Genomic DNA, 23574 nt, shown 5'->3' on the forward strand with positions numbered 1-23574 from the left:
TCTAGAAAAAATATTGATAATAATTTCCTATTTAATCAAAATAGAAATGAATTTGCAAATACTTTTTCTTTCCAAACTTCTATGTTAAAAGAAATTTCACATTTGCTAAAAATATTCCCCAAACCTGGCTGTGTGCACCTGTCTGACTGACATTTTTATTTTAAAGCATGCGATTTTAATCCTGTGGGCTCAATGACACCACTCTCAGACCATAATTCATGTTGCTAATAACGTGCTTCTGTAAAAGAAGAACTCCAAGGTGAGGGTGAAGGAAAGGTTTGGTTGTCAGATGCCACAGCAGCAAGAGGGATTTGACAGCAGGAGCACAGGGTGAAGAGGAGAAAGCCAGCTGTTGTTATGTGTTACGTTCCTCCATGAAAGAGGGAAGACAGAACCTCTCCTGCAGTTTCAGCTCTTTCCCCTCCAGCCAGGGCGCTTTTTCTTGAACTGTGACACCAAGCTGAGGAGTAAGGAAGTCATTTTGCAGACTGAAAGCTCAAGAGGGCAAGGACTGTCTGGTTATTTGGACTTATCCGACACTCAGCACAATGGAGGCTTGAGAGAGACTGTGGCCTGGGGACAGTGCAAACAATCATATAAATAGTTGCACACATGCAGGAAAACCATGCTGAAAAGTTTAATTGCCATGACAGTACCAGTGACGACTCAGGTTAATGTCTACTTACATTCCAGCACTGCATTAGCAACCTGGGACAATTTTCCTTGTACATTCAAATCTCAAGTATATTTTAGATGGTCTGAAAAAACAACCTCTGCTGTCAAGTTTTTCAGCTTTGCTGCTATCCAGTATTTTTATTCCGAACACACATTTTTAAGTGCAGATAGGGCTAAGTGACCAGCAAATCTGATTACTGCCTGTGCATAATGCCTGACATCCTTTATGCACTTGGTTCTTGACTCAACACAGTGGGGGTTAATGGGAGCTTGAAGCTAATGCCCCGTGCAGCAGGTTGAGAGCACAGCTCTGAAAATTAACATGGTAGGCTTTCCATCTTCATGAGGCTGCTTTGCTGGCTATGACAGTGATGGGTGCTGTGTAATATCAAGAAAGATCAGGCCATGACACTGGCAGAAATCCTGTCACACCAACGCAGATGTTCTTAAAGACCAAAGAGGTTTGGAAAAGGTCTCCTATATTAGGAAATAAGTTGAATATTATTTTTAAAATCACACCAATTAAAAAAAAAGAGGTGGTGGAAAATTGACACAACAAAGGAAGATTTTCTTTTAGTCATCACAAAAAGGATGGCTATGGAGGAAAAACAATAAATACAGTGGAAACTATATTTATTCTCTGGGTTTTCCACATATTGTACTAATAATCTTAAGGACAGCCACATTTCTTTCTTCCCACCCTACTGCAGGATCCAGTGAAATTATTAATTGTTCAGGGATGGGTGATGCCTTGTTATGTGTCTGCTGCGGTGGCCGATGAACATATGCTGGTATTTTTAACAGTTCCTCTGTGAGAGCTGTAAGAAGGTCTCAGTGAGACTATAATGCTTGCTTTGTGTGGGAGGTCAGGCTAGATAATTTTAATAGAACCTTCTGAACATGAAATATATTATCAAACAAAAACACAGTGATACAGGCAGCAATTATTTTCATAATGAGAACTGGTAATTGTGTGGACAGCACTGAGTAAAAATAAATGAGATCTGGAGTCTAATAACAGTCTTCTGTAAAACTGAGAGGAACAAATACTTCTGTAAACAGAATTGGAATTGCCACTACTCCACATTCACACAGCATTTTGCAGAGTTGTTACTTCATTTTGAGGAAGGAGTGTGAACAGAACAGTGATTCAGTGGTTGCCCAGCATACAGTGATGCACTGGTTAAAGCTCCTGGGCCACCTCTGCCATCCTGTCTTCTCCTCTCCCATCTCTTGCACAAGTGGAACACAGAGCTGACCCTCTCCTGAGGGACACAGGGTGTCCCTCTCCTGACCTGCACTGCTCCCACTCTCTCCACCCTGGGTGACACCCTGGGGACCTCCCACATCCCTGTTCCCTCCAGTATCAACACAGACTCCATGAAAGTCCCTCCAGCACCTGCTGGCCCCATTTCAGATGTGGTGTTTTTATCAGGGTAAGTTGGAAAAAGCAAACATTAAATCAGGCACATGATGACCTTCACCTGTGACTCCACCTTATCTCTGAACACATTCTTTAGTAAAAGCCAGTTTCAGATGTTACCAATACTTGGGGTTGTGAGAGTGTCATTGTGCATATCTGCATGTGCAGACATAAGAGAGTCACTCAAAAACACATTTTTATTGACCTAATTGTTTTCTTGCTCTTTCTTCCATGTCTTAATTGAATTCACACTGACTTCATTTGTTCAGAAAGCTTGCTACTTCTGAATTTGGATTGTTGGGTTTTGCCTTACAACAGGAGACATGCATCCTCACCGAGTAGCTTTCCACTTAGTCTGAGTGGCTACTGGAGACCCACTTGCAGCCACTATGTGAAGTGTCTATAAGGCCAGGAGCCAAGTTCTGAGCTGATGTAAATAAGGAGCTGTACCAATTTTCACCCGCAGATTATTTGCTATGACACTAAATTTCTCCTTTCTCATGTCCCTGATACAGGATACTCTGTCTGCCACATGCAATAACAGTAAAATGCTGGTAAGATTAAAGGCCCCTTCTAAGTAACCTTTTGCAGTCTGATTTACTAATTGGACCATGGGACTCACAGTACAGTGTGATTCTACCTCAACTACTAATTATCTGGCACTCAAATCCCAAATTAAAGACCTTATGCAGAGGATTGGAGTCTTAGGGGGGATGTGATTCTCTCCTGTCATTTTAAGGAAACAGACTCTTTCATATACTGTATGTATAAAAATGGGAAGAATATGACAGGAGCAATTTTGGTTCCTTGCTATTAACATTCATGACACCCATGCTATCTGGAAAAAAAACGAAAGGAAAAAAGAATTATGCTACAATAGGGATGTTTTGGCAGTCTTGGAACTACTGCACTTATAAAGGGCTATTAATAGAAGATTAAGATCGTGTCTCCTGTACTCCCAACAGTTACCTAAGGATCTTGAAGTGTACTCATAATAATAGCAATGCTCAGTGCTTACAGAGTTTTACATCTCCGAAGTACTGTACAAACATTAACTAATTGATCATCAGCTCCACAGTGGTCTGTCAACATTAATCAGAAACACCTTTTGAAAGAACACCAATCCTGGTTTTTAAGTGTTCAGGCTGCAGATCTATTCAGTAGACACTGAGTGCCTTCATAGCATAAAATTCAGCATTACAAGAAACATCTGTTGAATGTCCCATTTTCTCATTTTGACCTCATGGGAAGAAATATTACAAGGCAGAACATTTTCTCAGGAGAGATTTTTGTATTGTGTATGAAGGCATTATTTGCGTTTTTAAAATATATGTATTTGGATTAATCTGTAGTAAAGAGGACACTGATAAAAATTTATATAGTGAATTTTTTGGTAATTCTTGCTTTGTAGATGAGCATTCTTCAGCTGTATCCTTAGAAAACTGGACTGTACAAAGAGAAAAAAGTCCTTCACGATTTGGTGAAGGAACACTTGCAAAGCTGGTTGCCTTTGATTATGAAAATGAAGTGGACCTAAAAATAGGAAATATAGTTTTCTTTGTAATTTTATTTTTATTTTTGATGGATCACCATGTCATTTCATTGAAATAACAGAGGAAGACAAATTTCAGTTTGATTTGTGCATTTTATAATATTTGAGATGTTTTGGAGGTACATATTCATCACAAGGCTGAGCTGTTGCATTGGTCTCCTCATACCAACATTGACATAAAGGATTGCCGCAGAAATAATTTCCCCTTGATGACGTAGTTTGTATGTCCTAAATAACAAAGGGTTTAAATTACTAAATTATCTTTAAATCATCCTAAATTACTAGGGTTTAAACCTTACCTAATAATAATGAACTTGGTAACTACCCTCAATGCACATGGAAATGATCACACACAGAGATTCTGTCCCCCTTCTGCATCCTGAGCTCCACTAAAAGAATAGCATTAACAAACAGAAGGTCAAGCTCTCCAGAGTATTTCAGTTACTTACGTGCCCTTAAGTAAACAAATAAAAAAGGTGTGTGTATGAATATATAGATATATGTGCGCGTGTGTATTTGTATTTATGTATCTTATTTCATCATATAGTATTTTTCTGAATGACCTGATCTCTTTTGGCCCAACAAATGCAATGATACAGAATGTTTCTTTATTGTTTTGATACAGTATGGAGGTTTTTTCTATTCTGGTGGTTTTTTTTTTTTTGTTTTATTTTGTTTGGATGTTTGGTGGGGTTTTTGCATTTTTTTTTTTTCCCCTGAATACTATCTAGCCAAACTTTTCTTTTCATTTCCATATGGGAGTTTCTGTCATTTGAAATGCTTCAAAAATATTAATGAATTCCAGCTGTATTCCAGTGCAGGGTAAAGTATGAGAAAAGAATAAAATGATTTAAGGTTTCTCATGCATTAATTCATTGGATGCTTGATGTTGTAATCTTATTATAATTATGCTTTTAGGGAGGGTTTTCATGTGTATTTTATTAGGTTTCAAAAATTACAGCAGTTAAAAAACAAAGCAAAATCTCATCCCTTGATATAATATTAAAACCTACATGATTCATAGGCAGGATTGGAAATTTTAGTTACATCCAATGAAATAAAAAAATAACTTCTGAGTGATAATCTAAAAGATTTAATAAGTATAAACATTTTATAAGAATTTTCTTATGGGTTTACTATCTTTTTGTTATGCAGTTGCTGTTGTTGTAAAACTCTTTTGCTAGATCCCTTTTCTCCTTGTTAAACTTCCTTCTCCCTTGCTTTCTTCATTAAACTTTCCTTCCTTGTGTGTAGTTGTTTCTCTAGATGAACAAAAATATCAGCCTTTCTTAGTTGCTGTTTATTTTTCCTAATCTGTTATGACTCTGCTAATGAAATCTCATTCCAGTCTTTCCTAGTGCTACTCCCAGACTTCTAGCTCAGAGTGGGTCTCTCCTTCCTCCTCAGCTTTTCAGTTTCCTCCTTTGTTTTTCCCTTTCAGTGTGTCTTTTCAATCCTCTTGTTTCCCTTCAATAACTCCAGATTTGCTTTCACACACTCTTCCCCAGTCCTAATCCCTCCCAACCTATTTTGCTCTTCCAGTCCATTTTATTGCCTCCTCATTGTTATCTGGCCTCAGTTCCTTCATTAGCCTCTGACCTACAGTGATGTTTTACCTTTCTCCTAAATCCTACACCTTGTGATGCACTCACCATACCCAGCCTGCTTGCTTCCCTTTAACCTCTCTCAATATATATCCTCAGTCTTCCATTTCCAGGGCCACTGCTCTTAGTACTATAGTTCCCTAGGTTGTCCTATTTCTTACCTGTTTTTGACGCAAATAATCTCTTCCTTCCAGCTTGACTGTGAGTAGATATAGAGAAGTTCATCAATTGTTGCAGACTCTGGATCATGCCAGGCTAGGAAAAGACAGACATGTCCTTAAAGGACTACCTGGTTTACACCTCAAGGGGTGTGGAAATTCAGGGTGCTCTTGTTCTGTGTTATGGGCACAAGGAAAAATCCCTCAGGCTGGCTTTAGAATGGAAAGCAGTATGACAACACCAAAAAGGTGACTTTGTGGGTTGCCACCTTCAGCCTCAGCATGATCTCTATATAATTATTCTTCCCAGCACTTTTTTTCCTCCCTATCTAACTCTGAACTTGCTTAGGTTTCCCCAACACATCACTGAATCATCCTGATCATATTTGCATTCCGTTCTGTGGAGGATGAGCTGCATTAGATGAGCCCGGGGAATGATGAGACACCCAAAGAAGCCTCTTGGCTCTTCAAAGAATCACATAACTTTTAAATTACTTGTTTTAAGTTACATGTAACTTTCCAGAATGTGTTTTGATTGTTTCTTGCCATGCACTTGCAGACTGGTATCACAAAGAATGAAAGGGTGCCTAAAACCAGTAGGAATTATTAGACATCCCATGAAGGTCTGTCTTGCTCACTGTGTTTCCAAATAATCAGTGATTTTCAGATAAGCTTCCAAGAACTGAGCCTCTCTTATGGAGCATATCCAAACCTCCAAAGACTGCAAAAATCCAGCAGATAGTGAAATTCCTGGCAGTTATTAGAGTCCCAGCTTCAAGTAATACAAGGCAATTTTTTTTTCTAATCCCAGATGAAGTCTGAGAGTGAAAATGAAATGAGAAGCTCTCTATTGGAGACTGAGTCTGGCTGTAAGTCTTAAACACCCTTGGAGAAGGTACTTTTTATTGAAAAAATGTGTTTTTCCAGTCTATTGGGAACCATCTATGTATAACTTACAAATTCAGTTGAGTCTATGAGCTGTCTTTATTTCTACTTTTGTGTTATCTTTTAGTGTATTTGTTAGATGAAATCACATCAAGCTTGTAGGTTAAAGGGAAAATGAATACATATCCTCTGAAGCCCAGGTCAGACCTCTCCCCATTAATACCAACTCTCCACATGCTGTAAGTTATAAATGGATTTTTTATTTCTTGATGTCATGTCAAAATACAGGTTGAATCAATGAAGCAGAACCAAGGCTTTAAGGTTTTAGCTTTGAAATGTTTTAACACTGATAACTGAAATGGATACTATGAAATTATTTTGTTTACAGTCCTGTACTATGGGATAAAAATAGATTAGTGAATTTTCACAGAGAAAATGAAGCCTCTTTTCTCTTTGTTTTGACTGAGTGCTGAATGCAGCAGAAGCACCTTTTTATTTAGTGTAGTCTCATGGTTGGCTACACTCAGATTCTGTAATTAAAAAAACAAAACCCATCAACACCCAAAATTCTGTATAGAAACAAGGCTTTCTGCCAGACAGGGCTTTTTTTTAATGTGGATAACAGCAAATTAGACATAAGCTTGCAGTGGCAGCACAAAATATCTGGGTAATTTTAGAAAAGTTTACCTTCAATCTTTAAAGGAGCAGCATTGTGATGCTGAAAATTGTCACATATAAATTGCTATTTCATTTCTAGAGCAAACACAGACACAGAAGAAAATGTATTTTAAATAGGGTGAATTCCAAGGTGCTATAATGGATGTTTTTTCATGATTTCCATTGCAGAAAATGCAGAGAAATGAGCATGAGTATGTCACTTGCAGTGCAGAAACCCAGTGTGATTTATACCCTGCTAAGGTGGGGGGCATGGGTTGACCTGTATGTAAGACTTGGAGTCAAGAATTGCAACCCGGCTTTTGTTCTGATGTCCTTGAGGCTATAGGCAGGAACTGGATTTCATTTCTTGCCTTAAGCATTGTTATTTCTAAAATGTGCATGAAAATGTTAGAGGGCAAATTTGAGGGTTAAGACTAAAGACTGAGAAGCTGAGACAGCTGATATGGAAACAGGAAATACCACCATCCTGCCTCAAGCATGCAATTCCACTCCTTGTAGGATGGCAAATTACTTTTGATTGATTCAAAGTTCATATCTCAACACAGGTTGTCCTTTGAACCATGCAATCCTAACAGACACTGAGATTTGAAGGCACAGTTCATGGAAATATAGAATCATAGAATGATTTGAGCCAGAAGGGATACTAAAGACCTCTTGCTACATTCCCCCTCCCTTGGGCAGGGACACTTTCCACTAGACCCAGCTTTTTCAGGGTCCATCCAGCCTGGCCTTCCACATTTCCAGGTTTGGGGGCAGCTGCTGTTTCCCTGAGCAACCTGTTCCAGTGTCTCAACGCCCCCACAATGAAGAATTTATTCCTAATTCCTAATCTAAACCTACTCTCTTTAAGGTTAAAGCCATTTCCCCTTCCTCTATCACTACATACACTTGACAAATGTCCCTCCCCTGTTCTCTTGTAACTCCTTTTAGGTACTGGAAGGGGTTCTAAGGTCTTCCTGGAGCTTTGTCTTCTCCAGGCTGAACAAACTCAACTTTCTCAGCCTGTCTCCACAGGAGATATTTGATGCTTCAGATCTCTGATCATCACTGTGGCCCTCCTCTAGGATTCCACAAGCCCACATCTTTCTTGTGCTAAGGGCTTCAGAGCTGCATACAGTACTGCAGGTGGGTTCTCACAAGAACAGAGGGGAGGTGCAGAATCACCTCCCTTGATCCTGCTGGTCACTCTGATTTTGATGGTCGGATTTCTGGGCTGCAAGTGCACATCACTGAGCCATGTCCATAGCTGGACTCATAGTGACCAGGAGAAGCAACTCTCAGACCTCAGTATCCCACCAGCATCTTTTCCAGGAAACTCAACTGCATGCCCCATTTCTGGTATGTGTTTGAAGCACACAGCACTGGTGAACACCAGCTCTGCTGATCTTCTGTTACGGGCTCTGCTGACTTCAACATAAACCCACTGTGGCTCCTTGTAAAATGTTTGCTGTGTTTCAGCTGTTATAGTTACAAAATAAATCAAATATCTGTTCTTGGATGCTTTCCCTCTATCCCAAACTGTTCTTTCAACTCACTGTCCCTCAAGGATCCTATTTCAGCATTAATATTTTATGCATTTAACTGTTATAAATAAAGAATATAAACATGGAACATAAATGCATTCCTGAAGGACAGAATAGCACTACAAACCCCCTATTTTTCTCTGATTCTGACAAATTATTTCTCAAGAGAATAAAAGGTGTACCTAAGGAAATGTCTGCCAGTCAAAAGTTTAAATGAAAAACAGAGCAAGAAAACATGCAATGTTTTAAATTTCTATCTAACTTTGAACAAAAGATACCTTGGGGAAGTGAAAGTAAGACTGGTATGTGTCCATTAAAAGATTCACATGTAACCTTTGATTTCTTTTGTTCAGAGGACTTTGAGATGATGGGAAGAAGATGTTAAAATGGGATTACATCATCAGCCATGCAGGGTCTGGGGGAGAAGTCAGTCACTGGATACACTTGTCTCATTTTTTGTGCAAGATGTTTCAAGTACTCTGAAACTAGTAAATGTGATACATTAAAAAACCTCAAAATTTTAACCGCCTTTATATATATATTTGAAGATTTTATTCTGGATTCAAGAGGCTAACCAGGCAGCGTTGTATTTCTTGGCAGAGAGATTTTGCAAATATATTTTAAAAAATTATGTAAAAAGGATGGGGGGGGGGGGGGGGGGGGAAAGCTAGAGAATATGCAGAACACTTCACGTACTAGGTGGGAGGAAGGGAGTACAGAGAACCAGTGAAGAAAGGTCTGTGTAGCCTCTCCTCTTCATTCTCTGTGACCTAACCAAATGTCCTGACCATCTGGGGGAAAACTTTCAGTTCTTTGTAGGAATGACACAGCCAGACCTTTAGTCCAGGTTTAGTGCCAGAGTGAGATATTAATCCTAGAAACATTGAATCAATGAGGCTGGAAAAGACCTCCGAGACCATCAAGGCCAATATCACCTGATGTTCACTGGGCCTATTGCACCTCTTCCCTCCATCATTTCGCAGATGCTGAAGTCTGATCTTTGTCCCTTCAAGAAGGTGAGCAGCCAGTAATTACAACCAAGCCCATATTCCAGAATATGTCATAATTTCTAACTTGCCACAGACTGTTTTTTGAAAGAGAAAAACAAAAAAATCCTGATGTAATTTGAGCTATGTATTACTAGGACTCAGTAACTAATACTAAAGCCAGTTGGAGACCTTCATTTTACATTACAAATTGGTACAATTTATGCCATTTACAGTACTCTGGCAGGTTTCAACATGAGGCCTACAAAAGCCACTGGAAATTGATAAAATCTCTGTTCCTAAATGCATTTTAAGGTTTGTTCCCAGAGAGAAGTACTTTGCACTTTTTGAACTTCCAGGCTGATGGGCCAAGCACACAATTGGTACAGGTTTTTTTAAGTGGACAATTCAGTACATGGCTGAGCAAATGTCAAACCAGATGAAAAGTGAATGATCTCCCTTGGGGCTTGGATTAGTGGAGAAACAACAAAATCCTCAGGACATTTCTAATGAATCAGACCCTTATTCTCCTCCACAAAGGAGGGGAAAAAACATGGTGACACATAAAACGTGGCAACAAATTGATGGCAACTTCTACCAAATGTGAATATGAACTACACGGCATGTAGATAAAAGAGAATGCATCTGCAAAACATGTGATGAAAATTGTGAATATAATTCTAGCAATTATGATTATAATGTTGTATACGCTACTGCACTTAATTACAATTCTCCATTCTTTTCATGCTATGGAAATGGACTAAATGGACTACAAAATATATCTCAAAAGACAAGCAATCTGTGGCATGAATAGGAATCTCCTTTATCCTAATACAATGAGGCCCACATTTCACAAACATGGCAGCATCTCTGTGAGAATTTTGATTACAAAATGAACATAGTGATAAAAATTAGCAGCCTTTATTTTTCATCTGAGAACATGAATAGGATTATTAGGATTATTAAGAGGAGTTGGGTTGTTTTGTTACTTTTAAAAAAGTAGTTTCCTTTAGGGGATACATTAAAATGATAATCTCTCCTTTGTTAAAATTACAATGTTATTTTATTGGAAGGGGTTGTCTGTTTTTAAAAATTTCTCTTCATTTATGTGCTTAACACTTTCCTTCTTTTTCTCTATTGGAATGAGAAGATGTGCAAGTTTCATAGTACACACATACTCTATTGAAAGTCAAAACATGGTCATAACAATTCATCTTGAACTGTGAACCAGAACACTTCATCTGTGTCAATCTGTGGAATATTTGGCAAATAATGAATTCTGTTTAGGAACACTGGTTTAGAAGGGAGACCTTGGGGAAGTGAATTAATACGCAGAGAGATTTTTGGTATCCATTTAAAAGTGTACACTCAGGTTTTAAGTGTTGGTTTCAGGCAGTTTTCAGATGTTCCACTGAGATAAACGAGCCAGGGTGGATTTACAGGATCTGGAGAACTAAGTCATCATACCTCTTGAGAGGGGAAGTTGCATGAAAGAATGGCTTGGTACAACACAAGGTTTTTTGGTGGCTCAAATTTGGGGCAAAGAAATTGTTGGGAACAGTAAAATTCTGAGTTACACTTTTCTCTGTAAAAATGCATAGATAAATCTTTCCAGTTCATTACTCCATCATGTATACTGAAAGGTTCATTAATTTTCTAGTTTATTTGTTTGTTTGTTTGTTTGTTTGTTTGTTTTTTGTGAGATTTTAAGAGCTTAATGAGTTGGATAACTTGCTTCTAAAAAACTCAGAAATTCTAGTTGTCCACAGATAAAGACTTTGCTGAATGGGAATGCTGTGACTGCCCATACTGTCCATTTTCAGACCCATTACCCAGGAACGCACAGGAAAGAAAAGAAACCTAGCCAGAGAAAAGCATATAAACCTGCTTATTATGATATCTATATGGCTGTCATTATTAATTTCTTTCTGCTCAGAAAGGCTTTTGAAGGTTGGAGGGAGAGTTATTTCCTATCAAGTGAAACTTTTTTAAGGATTCATTGCCAAACTGCACACTTGCCTCCTACAAAAAGAAGCTTAAATTAATCGGAGTTCATTGATCTCTGTAGAAGTCTTAAGGGCCATGGACAGCTGGGATCACGCTCTGCAAAGTACAGCATGTAAGAGTAACAAAACCAGGAAGGAACAAACAATGTCCCAGTTCTGCTGAAGCACGTGAGACTTGTGAGCACCCATGCCTAGCGATCTACGTTCAAACACATCTGCTCAGCTGTGCCTCTCCAGCAAAATCTATGTGTAGACTGGGTCTGAGTGGGTAAAAACTGGGTTGACTTTATTTCTTGAACATTTTTCAGTGTCAATTCAGATTCCAGATTTTCTGTAGAGCTCAGGTGGAATTCTCTAATTTTTCAACCATCTGCTATAATTCATTGGTAGACCTGATGCTGTAGTATATGATGTAAGGTAGGATATAAACAGCAGTTCTCCTCCTGGTTGAGTCCAGGCTAAGTTAGACAATTGCAAATGTGCAATATTTACACTGGAGAATTAATTAATATTTGGACTTCCCACAAGCCAATTGCTGTTCATTTTCCAGCATTTTCTTTTTCTGTTTTTCAACCAGTCCCTATTGCTGCATTCTGTACAAAAGCTGAAATTCCTACTTGAGGTGATCTAGCTGAGCATTTCTTTCACCCCCTACTGCCTGCCACAGAGGCTTTGTCTAGACTTAGAAACACAACTAACTGACATTGATTTATCCCAGTCTGGACAAACTGCACAGCTCTCAATCTCAAATTTGATCTCTTCCCATCTGCATTATCTCGGATTCATCACAACCTCTTCTCTGTAGCCAAGATATCCATGTTTTAGGACTAAATATCAGGACTCCAGTACCTACCATTGTGACCTTTGTCACTGTTTCATTAAACTTGTGCTTAACTAAAAGTCTGCAAAGGACTTTTATTTGCTTTTTAAGGCTTTTCATTTATCCACATGTTAATATTTGTTAATATTTTTCTTCAGAAAGAGAAAATTCTTCCTCTGAAGTATTTAGGCCTTGATAATAAACAGAAGATGATGTCTTTCTGGCTTTTTTTTTGTTTGGTTGTTTTTTTTTGTTTTGTTTTTTTTTTACATGGATAGCCATATCTAGGAAAAAGCTGACTCCCAAAGTTACTTTGAACGTATATAATCAGATAAGAATAATTTAATTAAAGTCCATTAAAAAATCTAATATTTATTATTAGCTTGTGTACTTCCTAATTGTTTTATAGGCTTTTATTTTTATGGCAAGATTCCAATCATTACAAATACATGGAACTTGATACAAATACAAGCAAAGAAATGCATTTGCAACTTTGTTTAAAGAGGAAATAGTTAGAAATATCAGAGCATAACATTTCACAACAGAGAAAAAATAACTTCACTTTTAATGATGTGGTTCTCTTCCTTGTTAATATATTAAAAAATACATTACCAATTTTGGAGGGCAAAAGGGGAAAGAGGACTGCACTTAGAAAGTGTGGGACTGTGCAATGTCAGTAATGTCAAGAGATTAAAAATTTAAATCAATATATCAGTGCTCACCCAATGCACCGTCTTTTCCAATTTTTCCTGTGAACACCAGAAATAGATTCTGACCACAGCCAAATCTTGATGCTGGAAATACTGTCCTTACTCAAAAGAAAACTGATTTAACTTTTTTTTTTTTTTTTTTTTTTTTTAATGAATAGCAGTTTATAAAATGGGGTTCCTGATTACAAACCTTTTTCTAAAGACTCTCTGGGACTACTCTGTGCACTTAATTAGGTAGTATCCTTATGACTGAATTATGAGTTAAATATGTAGATCCTTTACAGATACAGTAATGTCTACTAAAAAGGAATCAGCCTAGAGAATATGAAATGTTAATTCTATTAGTTCTAATTTATGGAGAGCTCCTGATATCTTGATATCATCTGTTGTAGTCTTGTATTGATTTTAAGAGGCGGGGAATGTCAAAAAGAATCATTTCCTGCTGTTTTCTGGTTAGAAATTAAACACAAGTGTAACAAACACAAATCCAGATTAAAGAGCTTTAAATTTAAATTTCTAGCCTGAAAGTCAAAAACACAGGCAGTGGGAAAATAATGATGCTACGGTTACCTGGGCAATTCAGTCCAAGGGGAATCAATTTTATTGTAAAGATCATGCTTTTAATCCACCTCTACCTGAGTGCCAGATGGCCAAACCAAAGAATCAACACATTAAGCAGATGGACTTGGTATCTGATTCCCAATTACTAGAGTTGCTTCATGTGGAAGGTTACTTCTACTGATCAGAGAAAATTATTTGTCCCCAGATGGTGGCAAAAAATTGTTCACTCTTTTAGTATTAAAGGTTCTCAATTTTCTTTCAATGTTAGGCAGTAGCATTAAATATTTAATCCAAGGCTCATTGAAGATATCTTTTTAAGTTGGTAGTTTTGGAACTAACCTTAAAAGTGGGTGATAAAACTTAGGGACAAGGAGTTGTTAAGGTAAGCCAGGTGATTAAGCTCTGCTCTGTGTTGAGCAAGAAAAAAGCCACTGAATGTGACACAAGAAACCATGGGATGCAGCAGATTACTCTGTGAGACTCCAGCCAAAGCTTGCAGGGACGGATGGATTCTGTGAGTGTTTAAGGAGGAGTCTGATCAGACACGGCCAAAACTCACAAATACATAGAGAAGGGTGCTTAGGAGATTTTGGGGAGCAGAGTCTTGCCAGGGCTACACACAGTGCACACAACAGCAGCAGTAAGACGGGTTAGGTCTGAGACTATATGAGCAACTACAGCAGAAATACAATATTTGGGTTCAGATTTGACAAAACAGGGGCCAATAGAGAGAAACAGCTGGGTGCAGATTGTTTATTTGGGGAGAGACAAAAGTGATGAGAAAACCGACATGCTAAAACAAAAAAGCAGTGGAATATGAAATAGGAATAAACTTGAAGCCAGTTGGAGACCAGTTGGAGAGGAAAGCACAGGACAGAGCCATCACAACTACTGAAAGCCATGTGACATTACACTGCTTCTGTTTCTGCAGGTGTTGTTATAGGTGTGGCTCCCTGTTTGTGCTGGTCTGATCACACACCGTGTGTGCATGGCATTACACATTCAGCCCTGCTCATGGATGGACCTCAAAATGGAAAAAGCAGCAGCAGTGTTATATGCAGCAGTCCAGGAAAGGAGAAACCCTCAGGTCTCAAGGACTAGCAGATGTGTTTTCCTTTTAACAGAAAGTGTCAAAAGTATTTAAAATAATCCTAGTAGATATTATAAGACAATAGATCTGAAAACAATAGAACTTTATGAAAAGAAATAAAGCTCCATTAAATCTTGATCAGGCTGCTACAGACAGTCATGCATTAGTTACCAGCTGTACATAACTATTTAGTCCAAGTCTCTATTTTAGTGACAATTCCGCATCAAAAGGATAAATGGAAGCATTGTTTGATGGATTCAACAAGTTGCCTCTGTAGATATCTGTACATCCAGAGGCTAGAAGCAGGCATTGTTTTGACTGGAGCTCATACTTTTCCAAAGCTGACACATTTGAACTGGATTCCAAACTCCCTCCCCCATCTCATGTGCTCATGACATTTGCATGAACTTGCAGCCTAGAGATGAGAGACTATTAATATTGATACCCTGATATAAATAAATAAATGAATGAAAAAATGAATAAATATTACACATACATAAAATTTATACGCATATATGTAAACTCACTATGTGTTTTTTGGGGGCCAAACTGAAATGCACACTTTCTTACCAAGTAATGTGCATTTCCTTTGAAAATACCATTCAGGCCAACAAAAACTTTTGGTTTAACTGAAAGTTGTACTGTCCATTTTAGCATTTTTCCTCCATTTAAAATGCCATCACTATTTTGAAGTTATTAACTTCTGAAATAGAATTACAGTTGGGAGACAAACTAAATTGTAGTAAACATCAATCTTTGGAATTTTTAAAGGCTTTTCTCTTCAGGTTTTTGACTCTGGCTATTCATAGAATGGAATCACAGAACCATATATGTTGGAAAAAACCTCTAAGAACATTGAGTCCAACCGTTATCAATTCCCTCAAACTTTGAATCCTGTGAATATTCTAAGTACCTCACAAATTATCACTCCCCACTCCCAAATTTCTCTCTAGCCTCAAAAAAACATTCCCTGTACTGCCCTTTTATTCACCATTGTCTGCTGGGCAACAAGGATGGAAATTTCTATGGAGTAGAGGTTATTTAACATTAGGCAGATACACAATACTGCAGATTGCACATAATGTTTTGGGTGTTTTTATAAATAACAATGAAATTTTACTCCCCAGCCCAACTGCTAAACTTGGTCCAGTTGTAATTAAATACAGCCTTCTGTTGTTAAAACAGATCAGGTTTCCAAACTACACTTCATGGACTGATATTTTTGTTCAATGACCAGGTTTAGATAGGCAGGAACTTCTGATCCTTCTTGTCCTAAGGGACTGCTTTAGTTTCACACAAATATGACCTTTGAAAGAAAAGGATAAAATGAGCTTTTTGCCAGAAAAGGCTGATGAAAGCCATTAGCCCTGTGTAAATAAAGGGAAAATACCTAGTTATTTAGTCCTTTTGAGGAACATTTTGCATCTGTTTCAGGTGCATCTGCCAGGAGAGATAATTTTAGATGCAAGCACTTTGCAACTTTGACAGTGATATTAGCTATAAAATGCTGTAACACAAACAGGACAATAGCTTGGAAAATCTGAAGGGAATATGGAATGATCAAAAATGGAAGAAAAGTTATTTTCTATTGCAAATGTGTATTTTCTGTGGCTAAATATCCTCTTGGAATCGTTTTAGCTCAGTAGCCAGTGCCCATTTGTTCCTATTAAAAACGAGGTGATAAACAATTTAAATAGTAATGATTACATAATTTTTCTTTAAATTTAAACTTCTTCATTAGAAATAGTGAAGACTCTTCTTACAAAGAATAGTTGTCTGGGCAGGCACTGAAGGTACAGGGCAATGCTGCAGCTGCATGATAGGGATGGCATTGCTTTGCAGATTTACTGCACTGCAGGATAAGCAGATGGAGCAGAAATGCAAACGGCTGTGTAGGTGAGCAGGTGAGATGTGACATTGACCAGACACTTTCCAGACAGTTTACAAAAAGAGACAGGATTGGTACGACTTTCTCCTGACTCTCATGTTATTTATTTTGTAATGACGGGTTAATGATTCTCTATAGCAACCACCCCAGATTGGTTCAGGAATGTCCGTGGCTCCCGAGAGACTCACTTGAAACAACCCCTCTCTTTATGCAATCATTCATCTTAGCTCAGAGCAGTGTAAGACTATACGGTAGGCTATAGAATAAATATGATAGGAACTTTACAGCTTATATCTTCATTCCCAGGAAAACCTGACTTCTTGGGGTACTGAAAAAGCAGCTCTGGGAAGGTAAATGAGAGCAAGAGCCGACAAGCAAAGGAAAAGGGGAGGCTGAGAGAAGAAAAGGTGTGTGACAAGTGGAGATATTTATAGTGGCTTTATGCCTCCTGCTTCAAGGGGTAATTTTCTCTTTGGGTCTGGAAAGTGTCTTTGATGAGTCCCAGAGTCAGCCAGGACTTAAAGCTGAGCCTGTCAACACCTCCTTCTTAAACAGACGGCCCCAAAAACACCAGAGGGGCTTGACAAATCTAGACTTAACTTTTATAAGAATATGAAGGTGATCACCAAACCTGGTAAGCAGAGAAGCCACAGAACTTGTTTAGTAAAATGCAAAAGAATTTGTAACAAGACCCCTCTCTGTTGATCTGTTCCATAGGGAGGCCCCTTTCTTCCCACCTTCCCTCTACAAGCTCTGGGCTAAGAGCTTTCTTGTCCTCTTCATCATTCTGCCTCTGGTTCTGTGTTTGCCCCAGTGGCTCCCAGTGCATGCAGAAGCCCATTTCTCTGCTGGTTTGCCCCATTCAGTTCTATTACTTTTCTGGAAGAAATAACTTTGCAGCAGTCTGGGATGCAGCATTGTCATCTCCTGTTTCTCAACCACATTCAGTGAAAGGACTTAACAGACATTGAACATAGATCCCAGGACCCTCTGCACCTCTTCTTGAGCTGCAGGGAATTCCCAGCAGTGTTCTGGGCAAAGGATGCCTCCCATCTATTATATGGATGCTCTCCACATGAAATATAAGACCCAAGGAACCATGACCCCCATAGAGAAGGGTCTGCAGTGCAGCTGGGATGTGCTGCATAGCTGACGCATCACCCAAGGACTATATGTTAATCAAATCCTGTCCTACCCTCCATGAGTAATATGAATGAAGCATTTTATTTCCAAGTATTTGGTCTGCCCATGTGATTACAATAAAATAGGAAGATATTTGGCCTCTGGATTTTATTTTCTGGGTAATTTTCATGGTTTTTTTTCCTGTGCGTTAACACATTTTGAAAAATTATTGTGGAATATTCCCAGAAGTGTAACCACCCCTAAGTATTTTGATTTCTCAGTTTGTAAAGCAGGAAGAACTTCTCCAGTTGTATACCCTACCTCCATACTTAGAATAGGCCAGTGATTTGTAGAGAATAAGCTGTATGTGTAAACCTCAATGCTTTATTTTAGAAGGCATCTATTAAAAATGAAAGTGCTGTGGAAGTATTAAGTACAAATAATTTACAAGACCACATGCACATAAATTCAGATAAGGATTAGAAATCTTTCTTAATGCGTCCTACATGGTCTCATGTACTGGAACAAAAGGAAAATTTTGAAAATTTTAGTTTTCTGTTCTAAGGTATTTGTCAGTGCTAACTCTCTTGCACCAAGAAATCTCTTATAACATGGGCAAAGCCTATCAGAATTGAATCATGAGCAATAGTTTGGTTGTTTGTCCAAATATGAATACAATTAAGATTATTCTGAAAGGTTTTCATCCTTTCCCATTAAAACAAACAAACAAACAAACAAACAAACAAACAAACAAACAAACAAACAAACTCATAAATATATACATAGGCATATTTAAACCATTCACTACTTTGATTATGCCCCAGCCAGAAGAAATCTTTCTATCCATCACAGGCCACAAAATGTCACCTAATGCACTTCTTACGGTCATCCATACCTTGTTTGGGACAAATATGATCCAAATACAACCCACTCCATGTGTGGGGAGAAGGACAACTTTATCTTCCTCATCTTTAACTGACTTCCAAAGTGCGTGATAATAGTTTTGCAATATTGCAGGTACTATAATACTTATAAGGACAGAATTCCTCAATCTGACCTTTTCTCTTGAAGGAATTACTGAAGACGCTCTGAAAGCCTACATTTCTGTGGACACAACATACAAATAAGTGCATGAAAAATCTCAAAATCTTCATATATGAACAATCAGCCATAAGACCAGAGCAAAAGTAAGAGTGAATTTCATATGACAAATAGAGTAGGACTACGAGTTGCTTATAAGGGACTTCAAGCAACTACAAGTTCCTTAAATTCTTATAATACTTTTTTTTTAAATTTCAAGCCTTTCCTCAAAAGAAAAGTCACCACAAACAACACACAGTTTAATGTCACGTGGAGGAGCTGTATAACAATAATTAGAAAAACATACTTTCTTTTCATATTCATGAGGTGTGTTCTAAGATCTGAAAGAGCTTGGAGGTAGACAGAGGGTCTGTAGCTACCCAGACTTCATGGCTTGTATATAAATATTGAGATTATCACATTTTAGAGTTTCTTCTCCCTACCCTGTGTGAATTTATGCTTTTCATCATTCAGTTAATAAATTTTCTTGTTGATAAGGATGATGTTACAGTGCTGGATTGGAAAGACGGGAAAGAATTCAATCGCCTAAATACTGAAGTGGTGCTTTAGACATGCCAGGTTGTCCAAAACATTCCCATGGAGTGGTTTGATATGATTGAGCAACTTCTAGAACAGCAACTCAAAGCCAAATGGGATATCCCAGGGAAGCTTCTATAACAGTAGACAGTTTAGTTTAAGAAAAGAGCTCATTGCGTGGGATATGGGTGAGAAAGATGCAAAATGATTTATCAGGCATGCCTCAAATGCTGCATCACTTCTGACCAGCTGCAAAACTCTCTTTAGCAAATGAAGTAACTTAACACAATTTTTTGGAATGTCTTTAATACAAAAAAAAGGGTAAGATTTATATTTCCTTTTATTAATAATGACACATGGAAAGTAAAGGCAGAAATATATTCTTATAGAAGGGGACTCTGCCTGCCAGTAGGTGAGTCAGTATATCTAAGGCTTAATTTTTCCTCTGAAGGGCATCAAGAGTGACAATTGTACCAAGCAAAATGCTGCAAGGCAATACAAACAACAAAAGTTCTGTGAATTTAATATTTAGTTTCACTAAAGTTTACTCAAAAAAAAATAAGATTGGATTTTGGAGGTTAAATCTTGCATTTATTCTTCTCAAAGTGAAGACCCTTTGAAGGAAAGAGTGTTGGAGCACTTCATTTATTCTTGAATGTGTGCATTTCAGACAAAGTTCCTGCCTTTGTTTCAATTAAATGGATTAATTTTGATCACTCCCCCTTCTCCCCGTCCCTTCAATGTGTCTCAGGAATACATCCCAGTAATTCCAGAAAAAATATCCACCAAAGCAAGTACTTTTTAGAAACATCATAGAGAATAAAGTAGGGAGAAAGCAGTGCTTCATTGACATTAAAACCCAAATCTATGAAAACTGATGAAATGGCTGATTAGAACTTTTCTGAAATTTGCAGTTTGCTTGGTGAATATTAAGACACCCACACCATCTGAGGACAACAGGCACAACAATAAGCCATTAATTGATAGATTGCTGGTAGTTGCATTAAAGATATTGCCATTGTTATAAAAGAGGACTTTCATGAAATTGTTCTCTGTGAATATATATATCCAAGTAAAATTATATGTTTCTTGCAGAAAACTCATCTTCACTTAATTAAATATATTTTGGTAATGGGCCAACATAGAACAGCAACTTTTCACTTTTTTTTAATACACAGAATAGCCAAATAATCAATATTACAGAAGATTTGCAACATAGGTGCAGTTAATCTGTATATGTACAGAAATTCTATTTATAGAATTATAGAATGTTTTGAGTTGGAAGTGACCTTCAGAATCATCTAGTTCCAACTGCCTTGCCACGGACATGGGTACCTTCCACTAGATCTGGTTCTTCAGAGTCCTATCCAATGTGGGCTTGAGCATTTCCAGGGATGTGACAGACAGATCTTCTCTGGACAGCCTGTTCCAGTACCTCACCACTCTCACAGTGAAGAATTTCCTCCTAATATCTAATCTAAACCTAATCAAAACCTTTCAGTTTAAAGCCACTCCTCTTTGTCCTGTTATTATACACCCTTATGACATATGATATGCTTGTTATGTCAGACATGGGATTTTTCCACTTTTCCTAGGTGCAAAATATGTTTTATATATAATTTACAGATTTAATTAACACTAATTTTAGAGACTTATGTCTGTACCTCACGCCGGCATGTAGCCAATAGTGCAAGGTGCAACCACAAGCTATTGCATCCTATTTTAATTTATGGGCATAACAGTGGCATGTGTGGATTAGCAACTGATGTCATCAGCAGCGTGGAGGTAGTTTTGACACAGAGCCATTAAGAACTAAATCATAGTGGCAAATTATTTCATTTTAGTCTGCATTTTGGAATAGCTCGCCTTTGCTAAGTAAAGTTTGAATAGATGACCCTGAAGCATGACACCTATATCTGTCCTAAATCAATCCCGATGAGAAATTAGAGACATTTCCTTGTTCAAATTTTTATTCTCATTGCAGAATTCCTAAAAGTCCATCTGTGACTTTTCCACAGTATAAACTCATCTAATTACTACTTTCCTTGTTCAAATTTTTGTTCCCATTGAAGAATTGCTAAATGCCCACCTGTAACTTTTCCACAGTATAAAGTCACCTAATTGCTACTGAATAAGAAATCAGTACCCTTGGAGGTTAATGAGATGTTTTACACACTACAATTGCAAGGTGTTCACTTCTGTAGGAAGATAGAAAGCATTGAACAAAAGATATAAAATTATACTTCAGTTCTAGTTACCAATTTGTTTTGGGTGCTTAAAGATGAAAGGCTGAGGCTACTGTCATCTGTATCTGTCTGTGGTGTGTCTGCCACCTTAGCTGGTCACTGAAGGTCATTTTTCTCACTGGAGAGAGATATTTCTTTGGCGTGATTCATCTGACCTTTTTTGGATGTGTGTGATGAGTTCAATTGCACCCTTAGAGTGTCCAAGTTCTGTGAAATGAGCCCACTGTCAGCAGGCAGGTGCATACACCTGCACTCTGTCTGTCTCACATGTGAATTCCTCCCTCTACAACACCTTAATTTGCTGACCCTATTCCTTAATAAGCTATGGGGTCTTGATGGTCCCAGCTGACCCGAGACTACCATAGTAACAGATTTGTCTGGTCTTCTCTTATTTCCTTTTCAATGTCATTTATTATCACGTTTGCATGCTGTTTTTTCCCCCTCTCTTTTATTACCCCCGGTGTTGTCAAAGGTGGCCCTCCTACTGCTCTCAGCTGACATTTGGTATATAATTTGCTGGATTTTATGAAACTTCACTTTCCTAGGAGTAAAGCCCTGCATTCAAAGTGGGAAGATGTGGGCGTATATCCTTTGAGCTTTCCTTTGCCTGATGGGTATTTCAGCACAGTGGAAGGAGATGTGTCCTTTTCACTTGCTTTTGCAGTAAAAACATCAGAAACAAAAGAAAATGCAGAAGCCTGGAGGCAGTGTTGCTTGAATACTGCAGCATATCTAGGTACATATCTTAGAATTTGTGCTGAAATCTCCTCTAAATGATCACAGCCATTGAGTTAAGTGGTTCCAGAAATGCTAGAGATGGTAGAATTACTGCAAAAAGATTGAGTTTTGTCTTCTAAAGAATTTAATTCTGATTGATGAATTATGTGGCTTTGAAAGGCTTAAAAATGACCATACTTTCTTTTTAATTGAAAGTCTCTTGCTATATAAATTTAAAAAAAAACAAGCAAACAAAACAACTCACTTTATTTCAAGGCGTTACAGCCTCAAACTAGAAAAATTTGCTGAGAAATGGAATTTTTCTGTATTTAGATTTTTCATCCCAAAACAGCTTTCTGGATTTTTTTCTCTTTACATACAGACTGGAATTTTCAATGGAAATATTTCTGACTACTATCTATTCTTAATATGTTGGAGCATGGCTTTTGAAGGGTCCAAAGAGATCTATAATTTCTAAAATGCTTGGGCCTCATGTCTACAGCAAAAATCATGAAAACTTATCCAAATTACATACTTATATGAATATGAAGTGATTTAAGTAATCTAATTCATATACACATTGATTTACTAATAATATGTATTTACAGTGCTTCGTTAAACCATTAAAAATAATTTGAAATTAATTTCCTGCAATCTCCCATGCAAACAAATTCTTACAGAAAGAGGTGATTACTTCTCTTTGGGTTGGTATGTAACTAATCTATCTGCCTAGATATTTAGCATGCTCATTCATGACAGATTAAAAGTCTTAAAAAGATACATGGACAAAAACAGTGAATATCAGAGATTTTTTATGCTTGTGCTCTGCACAAAAATATTCTCCCAGTGCTTGCCACGTTTCAGTAAATACTGGCTAAGCCCTATGGTGAGATAGCATGGCCATGGGCCACCTCTGCCCACACTCTAAGATGCAAAGCCTGTGAAGTGTAAGTGTTCAATAAATGACAGGATGGGGCACTTGGTGCTCTGATTTAGTTGACGTGGTGGTATTCCAACAAAGGTTGGACTCGATGATCTTGGAGGACTTTTCCAAGCTTAATGATCCCATAATTCTAAAGGTCATTTAGAAGAACTGGCACAGGGTCTGTCCTACACTAAGTTTAGGGAGAGGATGGTGAGGCTCTGGCACAGCTTGCCTGAGGAAGCTGGCGTTGCCCCATCACTGGAAGTGTTCAAGGCCAGGTTGGATGGGGCTCTGAGCAACCTGGTGTGGAAGACGTTCCTGCCCATGGCAGGGAGCTGGAACTGGATGATCTTGGAGGTCCTTTCCAAGACAAATCATTTTATGATTC

The sequence above is a fragment of the Cinclus cinclus genome, chromosome 2 (assembly GCF_963662255.1).
Source record: "Cinclus cinclus chromosome 2, bCinCin1.1, whole genome shotgun sequence".
Lineage (NCBI taxonomy): Eukaryota > Metazoa > Chordata > Aves > Passeriformes > Cinclidae > Cinclus > Cinclus cinclus.